The sequence below is a fragment of the Coptis chinensis genome, chromosome 1 (genome assembly GCF_015680905.1).
Source record: "Coptis chinensis isolate HL-2020 chromosome 1, ASM1568090v1, whole genome shotgun sequence".
Lineage (NCBI taxonomy): Eukaryota > Viridiplantae > Streptophyta > Magnoliopsida > Ranunculales > Ranunculaceae > Coptis > Coptis chinensis.
The window spans coordinates 1,056,583-1,066,821 of record NC_141456.1 but is presented as its reverse complement, the minus strand read 5'-3'; the positions used below and the strand labels follow the sequence as shown (position 1 = coordinate 1,066,821).

The window sequence follows — 10,239 nt, the reverse complement described above, 5'->3', positions numbered from 1 at the left end:
GAAGACAAAGTTTAGAAATCAAATGTAACAAAAATGACTTATAAAAATAGTAGTGTGAGAAGAAAAATATCTTCAATCTGAATAGTCTTTCCCTTTTGGCTGGTCGAACTAGCTGATCCCTTTTTACTCTTATTTATTGATGGTCTTTCAACAGAGTGGTCCCCTCCATTTGGTTCATGCCCCCTAACCCCACTACCCTTCTCAATATTATATTCCAACAATTTGTGTTTCATTTGGAACCTGTTTTGTCAAGTCGCCCAAAATTTTGTCATATACTTCAATATCAAGCCACTCAGCTAAGTCAAACACCTTCCCCACCTTATATTTTCTTCTACCAGTATATCCTCCAAACTCATGCACACTGTCATCATCACTGTAAGGGAAGCCATCACCTAAATCTCTACCCTCACTGTCATAACCTCGATTATAGTACCCACCACCACCACTAAAATATCCACCTTCACTGTCGTCCTCATTACCATCATCCTCATCGCTATCATCCTCATCTCTATCATCCTCATCACTACTCATCACAACTGTTTCAGTAATCTTCAAATACAAGTGAGTGTATCTTTCGTTATCATTCACAGCATGAGACCACATATACAACAACTCGATCCAAGTAATAACTATAACATCATGACCTTCAATCCAACTGACTTCAATCACAGGAATAGGAGGGCACGGAATTTTCTTTGTCACCCAAGAAACCAATCCCAACAAGGTTGTTTCTTCAGCCTCTGAGTGAGTATCCACAATATCCCTTCCCTCGTAATGTAACACTTCAACATTGTACCTCCTCTTAGTTACTTTAAAATCCCACCATAATTAAATCTAAAAGTTCTATCATCGTACACAACCATTTTTCTCCTGCAGACAAACAAGGAAATAATATGCACAAAAAAGTAACATTTTTTAGTGGAATGAAGTACAAATGGTGAGATCGAGGTGATAGTACAAACATTATTAACAAATACTACAGCAAGGTCAAGAACTAGGTTACAAACAAAACTTCAAATGCTTAAGTAAAAGTTCAACAACGTACCTCAAGTGTTGCACAAACAGCTAGATCCGTGTTGAACAAGTAGCAGTTATGAGAACTAGAGTTTCTTAATTAGGGTTGTAATAATTTGGGGGGTTTTATACTATTAAGAGATTGGGGGGAAATATAATGATTAATAATGATTTCCCGCTGTTACAAAGGTTAAATATGGTTTTTCACGATAAAGTCAACAATTGTCAAAGTCAAAATGGCTAAAATATGTATTTCAATCGACTGCTAACGACAGACAGATGCCAACGACTCTTTTTTGCAATAATTTGTGTTTACCCCCAAGAGTATTTTAAGCAATAGAGTAAATATGGATAATTTCTGAACGGGGCCAGAACGGAGTGGGGGGACTTTTGTGATGATTCAAAATTTGGGGGTAAACACAAAAGCATGCCATAAAATGGGGGGTTTTCATGAATAAATCCTTGTTTTTTTTTTGTCCACTACAAAAGAACCCATGGTCAGATGATCCGTCTCTATCTAGAAAACAAAAGTCTATATTATATAAAAAAAAAAAACCAAAGGTCTAAATCCAATGTCTTTACTTATTTATATCTCCTCATAATGTCATACCAATACACATTTTCCTAATACAACATTTTATTTTTACTCTCTAAATCCGTCAACATCTATTTCTTCAAAATTGATTTTTTTTTTTTTTTTTTTTTTTTGGTAACGGCCGATTATTATTGCGGAATTAACAAGAAGCAGTAAGATCATACCAAAATAGATTACATACAAAGTTCGGCGGTTTCAACCACCAAAAGAAAAAAAACATCGTCAAGTAATTCTAATAATTCTGTTGGAACATTGACTTTCATACCCATTGGATTGGATAACCAAGACACATCCTCAGCACGATCAGATGCAAAATTAGTGAACGCATCAGCCACAAAGTTAGCTTCCCTGTAATTCCATATTAGTTCAATACATTCCATTGAACTAAGTAACAGTGAACAGTCTTGAATCACATGAAACACCTCCCAAGGAATATCAACTTTGTTATAGTGCGGGAATCACCCCCATATGTTTTTTCCCCAATGTCATATTGTCATTGTTACTGGCCATACCAATTAGGCATAAGAATTTCAGTAATTATATTTTCACTCCTTCACACTGTCCTTCCCGCTAAAAAGATTTACCATAACTTCCAAGTTCCAACACAAAAACAGCACACCAATCAAAAAGTCAGGCATATGTTATATTAATTGACAAAATCTACATGACATTCTCATGTGTTTTGCATTGGTGATCCTTTTGTGCCCTTTTAGATCCTTGCCTTTTGTGCATTGGTGATCTTTATGCCTATTACGCTACCTGGTCTAACAGTTTCAATATACTCTTTTTGTGGATGCTATCCAAAACCAAATTTAGCATTAAAGAGTAAAGAGAGTGGTACACATTTGTGAACCAACGGTTGGAAAGTAGTTTTAGGAATCCACGATCAGCAATTTTGATGGACTACAAAAGTTCAATTCTTTGGAATGCAGAAATCGGATCATCTTGGCTACGAGGTAGATGACCCGTCTCTATTAGGCATGGGTAGTTTAGTCAGTTTAAACCCAACGTCTCACTGTCCCGCCCGCTAAATTCGCAGAAAAGAATATAAATTGCTGCTTCACGCTAACTAATATTTCAACTCTCTGGTTAGATTTTTGAGGATAGAGAATAAATGACAAGTGTAGCAGAAGGACCAATACCATTCAAAATTCCAGAGTCGACTAGTAGTATTGATGGTGATGATCAAGTGGTAGCTGTTTTATTTTTTGGTTTGTGTTTAGTGCTTGGAATTGCTTCGCGACATGTTCTACGTGGTACTAAAGTTCCTTATACCGTTGCCTTGCTTGTTCTTGGCATTGCCCTTGGTTCTCTAGGTAATTTTTTACTTAATTGACTCAATATTACATAATTATTATTAGTGGGTGGGGAATGTGATTATACCTGGTCATTTTTTGTTTGTTTTATGCAGAGTATGGTACCAGTCATCACTTGGGAAAAATTGGAGCTGGGATTCGTCTTTGTAAGTACATATTCCTGTTTTATTGTTTTGTGTTTATTGTTTGTTGTTTAAAGTATGTATCTTTGGACAAGAGTTTTTTTTTTGCTGTCATTGAGCAGGGGCGAATATCAATCCCGACCTTCTATTAGCTGTTTTTCTTCCTGCGCTTCTTTTCGAGAGTTCGTTTTCGATGGAAGTGCACCAGATAAAGGTTTGTCTTTTATATTAAATCATTTATAGCCTATTATGATGTTTATAGTTTATTTCACTGTCACACACTTGTCTTAAACTCATTTCTTAATAACCATATATAACGAAATTGTGCAGAGATGCATGGCACAAATGTTTTTACTTGCTGGTCCAGGTGTTATTATTTCAACATTTTTTCTTGGATCTGCTATAAAGGTATCTATTGAATCTTGTTGTTTGGACCAATGCTTCTCCCCTGTGTAACAACTATTGCAATAAATGCACTGCAGCTTGCTTTTCCATATGACTGGAGCTGGAAAACATCATTGTTGCTAGGGGGGCTTCTTAGCGCCACAGACCCTGTCGCGGTTGTCGCTTTGCTGAAAGAGCTTGGTGCAAGTAAAAAACTTAATACGATAATTGAAGGGGAGTCCTTGATGAATGATGGGTATTCATCTCCTTTCCTTTTCTCTGTTTTTTCCTTTTATATGTGTCATGAACCCATGAATGAAGTGTTCATAATAAATCTGGTAGTCCTTACTGTTAGATTTCTTACTCTTGTTGTATGAGCGGTCTGGAAGAAGGGAAAATAAATGTCATTTTCCCATGGAATTTCTTTTATGATGGGGGCAGATGAGAAAGTGTCTTCTAAACTCTACAGAGGGCAGAAGGATACAGTTTTTTATGGGAAAACTTTCCTGCCCAATTTTGATAGTGAAAACACAATAGAATTGCAGTTTCCTGGGAAAGTCTTAGTTCTTCAATGAATAAAATGAATTAAACAGGGTCTAAGACGTCTATTAAAATTATGAACTCCCTGAGTATGCGTGAAAAGTAGTTCGTTGCTAAGTAGTATTTTTGACAGATGTGATTGTGTGTCCTTAAATGTGGCCTTCAATTTCAGGACGGCTATTGTGGTGTTTCAGCTATTCTACCGAATGGTCCTTGGCGAGAGCTTTACTGTTGGAGACATAATCAAATATCTAACTCGTGTCTCAATTGGAGCGTATGTACCACTGCCACTGTTCAGAAAACATAGACTAAAGATATATACTTTTGGTCATACAACTCTTTACTTGGACCAGTGTAGGTATTGGTCTTGCTTTTGGGATAGCCTCATTTTTGTGGTTGGGATATATTTTCAACGACACCGTGATAGAGATTACGCTGACTCTTGCTGTGAGCTATATTGCTTATTTCACTGTAAGATTATCTTTTCAAAGTTGTCTTGCTCTCTCTTGAACTTCATTTCTCATGGCATGTATTTCATAGGAGATTGATGTGGCACAAAGTTAGGAACTTCACATGGAATTTTTTCAGTGAAATATTTATTACATATTTTTCTCATCAAGGAGATTAATGCTTGATATGGAGCTAGGTTTCAGACTGATGATGACAAAGCATTTGGCTTGAAATGCTAAAACTGTTATCAAAGTTATTGTACAGTATGGCCAATAATATATGCATATACTTCTTAAGTTGTTAACTTGATAGTACAAGCCATGTCAACTTGATCTATCTTTTAAATCTGTTTTCTTTTCTTCATCAGTGATGTAGGGGTATTGGAATTAGTTATGTCATTTCCCATTGACATTAATGCTTATCAGAAGTATAAATGACCATTGATTTTAAATTTGGATTAGTTGCATGCTTTATAGCGCCTAAATATGTTCTGTACATATCTTTAAAGAGAAAACTTATTTTCAAATATTTGTATGCTAGGCTCAAGATGCTGCTGATGTTTCTGGTGTCTTGACTGTAATGACTCTGGGAATGTAAGTGGAATCTTCTGTAAGCAGCTTCATTTTAATTGTTTTTTAAGATGTATAACTTATGAAAAATGATCTCTAATTTTATGTAAGGTTAGGTTCTACTCTTCAGTTCGAGGACAGCTTTTAAGGGTGATGGTCAACAAAGCTTGCATCATTTTTGGTATTTTTTTTGCTTCAAAGAAATCTTATTCAGTGATTGGTATGTTTATAAGCCCTTGTTAAAAATACGCCCTAGGAGGCTAGGAGTAGAAATAATTGAAACAGAAATAGATTCAGTTAACCTACCAGTACAAAAGAATTTGAAAAAGGTAATACATTCAGAAAACTCCAAGAGAACAACCTAGCAAAAGTAAGTTTTAACTGTGTAGTTAATACTAACATTATGTTGAAAAGTTACTATGTAGTTTCTAAATGAATGAAAACGCAGAATCTGGATTTAGACTAAATTTTAACTTTCCCAGCAAAGAAATAATGGATCTCTCATCATTTGAATTCTTGGACAAATGAATAATGTATATGGTGCTAGCCTCACAAAGATCTTATTGGTACTTTCGAAGCAGACCTGTCTTCAAATCCTAAAGTGCAACATCTTGTTGGATATAAATGAATGAACTCTTACAGTGATAAAGTCTCAAGTCCCTAAAGATTTTTTGCATGATTATATTTTTCGTTTATTTTCTTTTCAGAACTCTTTGGAATAAGTTTTGTTTCTCTTCTCAGGGAAATGGTTGCCTACATTGCTAATACTTTGATTTTCATATTAAGGTGAGAACAAAATTTGGTACTCCAGCTCTGTTTTCATCTAGTTGAAGTGTTTTTTCTACATCTCATCATTCTCATATTCTGTTGTTTGTATGCCACCTCTCGCTAAAGGGGTGTCATGCTAAATAGGGAATGATTGTTACTTAAGAACCCTAGGTTAAAATCAGACCTTTACCCATTTCAATGCAGGCATTTTAGCAACTGTATAGTGTGTCATAAACTCATAATTACTTGGACCTGTATAAGTTTAGTGGGGAGAGACTAAATACTGTCGGTAATTACATATAATGCGCTACAGCACCTTTTCTGATGACATATTCACTGCTTTAGCATTCCAAGCGGACGGAGAATATATTCTGAATCACGATTCTCTTTCTTCTGCAGTGGAGTTGTTATTGCTGAAAGTGTTCTTCACAGTAAAAACTACTTCGAGAACCATGGTAACATATTACTGCTCAAAGTAATCCAATGTTTACATACTTCAACCTTGCTTTGAGATCATGCAGGTTCTTTAGCTGTTCGTAATCTGTTTAAGATTTTTATTTGCCTTAGTTTTAAACAATTAACATGTTAAAATACTTTCTTCACCTGTCAGCTTGATATCACTGGAAGTACGTTTAAATTGTTTGAATCATCTTTTTGTTATTTATTTGCTTAACCTCTTATTTTTATTTGCGATGGCATGTGCATGGGGGGGTTAGTAAATAAACTTTAACAAGTAAGGGGGAAGAGAACGAATGTAGTTAATAAATACTTTTCCGTTTAAATTATAAGGAATAATTTATTGATGTCAAATTTGTCAATATCTATGAGCAACTTGTTGGATGTTGATATATGCTAAATTGAAGGAATATATATTAAGCTTGTAATTTGTTAATTTTCACGATCTCTCAGGAACATCCTGGGGCTATCTCATTCTACTTTATGTTTTTGTTCAAGTCTCTCGATTATAGTTGTGGGAACATTATATCCGTTTCTAAGATATTTTGGCTTCACGGCTTGGACTGGAAGGAAGCAACTATTCTTGTTTGGTCTGGTTTATGAGGTGCCGTGGCTTTGTCATTGTCGTTATCAGTTAAAGTAAAGTCATACCATAGATTTTATTGCTAGAAGCTTAAGCCATATTGTTAGAAGTAAAAAATTTATCTGAAACTACTGTCAAATTGCTCAGTCTTCAGTGCTGATAGTGTTAGTGTGTTTGTGATAAATGCTGGTAGTTTAGTCTAGTAGAAACTTTCTTTTAATAGAAAGAAAGATGTATTTCCATCTAACTAATGAGTATTGTATTGGTTATCCATCTAATTCCTTTAGAAATTAGAACTATTATTTTTCTAGGTACATTTTCTTGACTTTACCAGAATTGGAGGTATGCCTGATACTTTTGGAAAACTAATATCTGTACATGTTGGGAAGTCATTTTTGTGCTATGCCTGTGTTAGTCAAGGTTTGAATAAGGCGCTTCTGCCATAGGCTTGTAGAGGATTTAGAAATACCTTGTAACCTCTTAATAAAAACTTTTGAACTAGTGAGATTCCCCTGTTAAGCTACCAATGAGCCCAAAGTTCATCTAAACCAAACTTATCGGGGAACATTGTTTTATCAAAATGGCCAGAGCCTAGAGGAGGCTTGCATCATCGTATGTAACTTCACCATTAATATATTCTTGTCAATGCATTATTCAACTATTGAACAAGACCAATAATATCAGATATGCTGATAAGTGCTGCTTGTTGAGATTCACCTAAGAAAATATCCAAAAGATTAACCATGATTTCATCTCTTTTTCAGTGTCCTGAGTTAAACTTACTGTGCCACGTTTTCTATCACTTGTGTCATTGTATTACTAATTTTAATTGCTTTCTTATCATTTTTCTTGTTTATAGTGCCAAATTGTTCTATATGTTCTGACTGCTTTCTTTCCATGTCAGCGTACCCGTGATAATTTGTCTTGTCTTGGTCAAGATACGGGGACATTGGTATGCCACTGACTATTACAATAGCTTCTCTGATCCGGTTTGATATTGTCATTAATGAATGCATATATTTATCTACTCTTTCATGTTTTAATGAAAATTTTCGTTCTACAGTTTGTTTTTTTCACTGGTGGGATTGTATTCTTGACTCTCATTGTGAACGGTTCAACTACACAGTTTGTTTTACATCATTTGCATATGGATAAGCTGACCGAAGCAAAGGTATGGGAGCTATTAATCTCACAACTATTTTGATATTGATTTAGCATTCTCAAAGTAGTGTTTGCTAAGCTTTCTGCTTAGTCTACTAATGTTTGTTATTTGACCAGTTTCATTGTGCATCTCATCTATATACTGATTATAATGTGCTTGATGTTCACATAGCGAGATCATGAACAGTAAAAGTTGATAACTGATTTTTTTTTTTTGCTTTCTATGACAGAGGCATATTAGAGTATACTAGGTATGAAATGATGAACAAGGCATTAGACGGCTTTTAGGTGATCTGGGGAGATGATGAAGAGTTAGGACCATCTGATTGGCCTACCGTGAAAGGATATATTTCATGCTTGAATAACATGGAAGGAGAGGGGTGCACCCTCATCTGCGGTTGCTGAAAGTGAGAATCATCTGGATGCCTTGAATTTGAAAGATATAAGGATCACGCCTCTTAAATGGTAAGTTCATTTGGCGTTATGTATCATTTTCTTCCATTCCATCTTTGATTGGTCTAACACTGAGTATGAAGTGAAGCATGTGCATTGTGGAGGTAAGTTGAGAGAGAAAATGCATGTGATGCACTTTTAAATTTCTAATCTTTATTTTTTTTGACTCATCACTTTGGTTCCCTTAGAATAGGAAGTATCGAAAAGTTCCTATTCCATAGCTCTGGCCTTGAAAAAAGGAAAAGCTTAATCTTGTGTTATCTTATACTTTATGATTTATATATGTTTACTCCCAACTCCTCAAAACTGTCTACTAGGAGATTCCACTGTGATTCAGTTACAGGCTGTATCATTCTGTTAAGGGATCTTGTACCACAGACACAAATTAGACAGGCAGTTCAAGTATTGGTATTGGTTTTGATATTTGATTAATTTCAAGCCAGGTGTTCAAGCTGCTTACTGGGGCATGTTAGAAGAGGGAAGGATAAGCCAGAATACTGCAAATATTATGATGCAAGCAGTTGATGAGGCGATGGATTTGGTTTCTCACAAGACTCTATGTGACTGGAATGGTCTCAAAGCATGTTCATTTCCCAGGCTATTATAAATTCCTGCAAATGAATTTATGTCCATAAAGTTGGTGACATATTTTACAGTCGAGAGGTTAGAATCGGCATGTTACATATGTGCTGCATTTCTCCGTGCTCACAGAATCGCAAGGAGGCAACTGCATGATTTTCTTGGTACTGCTCTAGCACGAGAAGTGTTACTGGTTTTGATGCTTGTTTCTGTAGTACTTTGGCTTGTAATCTATCATGCCCTTGTCTTAATATTAGCAGCTGAAAACTGCTAGTACACATTTCCGAAGGATCTGATATAGACTCCAAAGAATATAACTTTATGTGTTTTATGGATAAAGAGATGAGTGCAAAAAAGTGAGAGAATTTTATTCTGTCAATGTATGAAAGCTGACACTTTTTGGATAAAATTAGGAGCTTGGTTGTTCCATAATTAATTTATGGCACAGTCCCTTATTCTCTTCACTAGGTTAGCAGTCGGTATGGTGTTCAGAACCATGATAATTGAACTTTTTTTTTTTTTTGTATTATTACTTTGTTCAGCACTGAAACTATGCTTCCTTCATTATTCAGAAGAGTTCCAAATCTGGAGTTTTTGTCTAAATAGGAAAGGGAACATTGATATACCCATAGTTTAAAAATAACATGAAGCCATGTAAATAGAAGAATTTATTTGTTTTGGTTCTGTATTGTTTTTCCTCCCTCTTAACATACTCTTACATTTTTGTTTCAAGGTGACAGTGAAATTGCTTCTGTGGTCATCAATGAAAGCGAGGCAGAAGGAGAAGAAGCTAGAAAGTATTTGGAAGATGTTCGTGTCATCTTCCCTCAGGTTTGTAGGCTTAAAACAACTTGGGTTTTATAGCTCAGGTCACAAGATTTCCTTTGTATGCCCTTTTTCAGTGATAGAGGTGCACACATATAAACAATTGAGAGCATTTCCAGGTGTTAGTGTCGTCAAAACAAGACAAGTGACATATTCAATACTGGAACAATTGGGTGATTATGTGCAAAATCTTGAGAAGGTTGGGTTATTGGAAGAGAAAGAGATGATTCACCTTCATGATGCTGTGCAGGTAGATTGAGACCATAGTATATGTTTTATAGTTTCTTCTTATCTTCAATTTATGCAAGTAAGGATCCTTAATGCATTCTGAACTAACTCTCATAATGTCTGCAGACTGACTTGAAAAAACTTTTGAGGAATCCTCCATTAGTAAAGATGCCAAAGATAAGTGATATGCTGAGAG

General features: G+C 35.4%; 1 pseudogene across 1 annotated transcript; it reads left to right on the top strand.

Moving 5' to 3' along the window:
- Positions 1–1,815: 1,815 nt before the first annotated feature.
- On the top strand, positions 1,816–8,016 carry LOC147521089 (sodium/hydrogen exchanger 7-like; annotated as a pseudogene). The gene is made up of 15 exons (XR_015211604.1): positions 1,816–2,565; positions 2,833–2,925; positions 3,021–3,071; positions 3,170–3,261; positions 3,378–3,455; positions 3,530–3,687; positions 4,144–4,245; positions 4,325–4,442; positions 4,962–5,014; positions 5,107–5,171; positions 5,732–5,776; positions 6,158–6,213; positions 6,668–6,853; positions 7,702–7,749; positions 7,861–8,016. The product of XR_015211604.1 is annotated as a sodium/hydrogen exchanger 7-like (transcript).
- Positions 8,017–10,239: the final 2,223 nt, after the last annotated feature.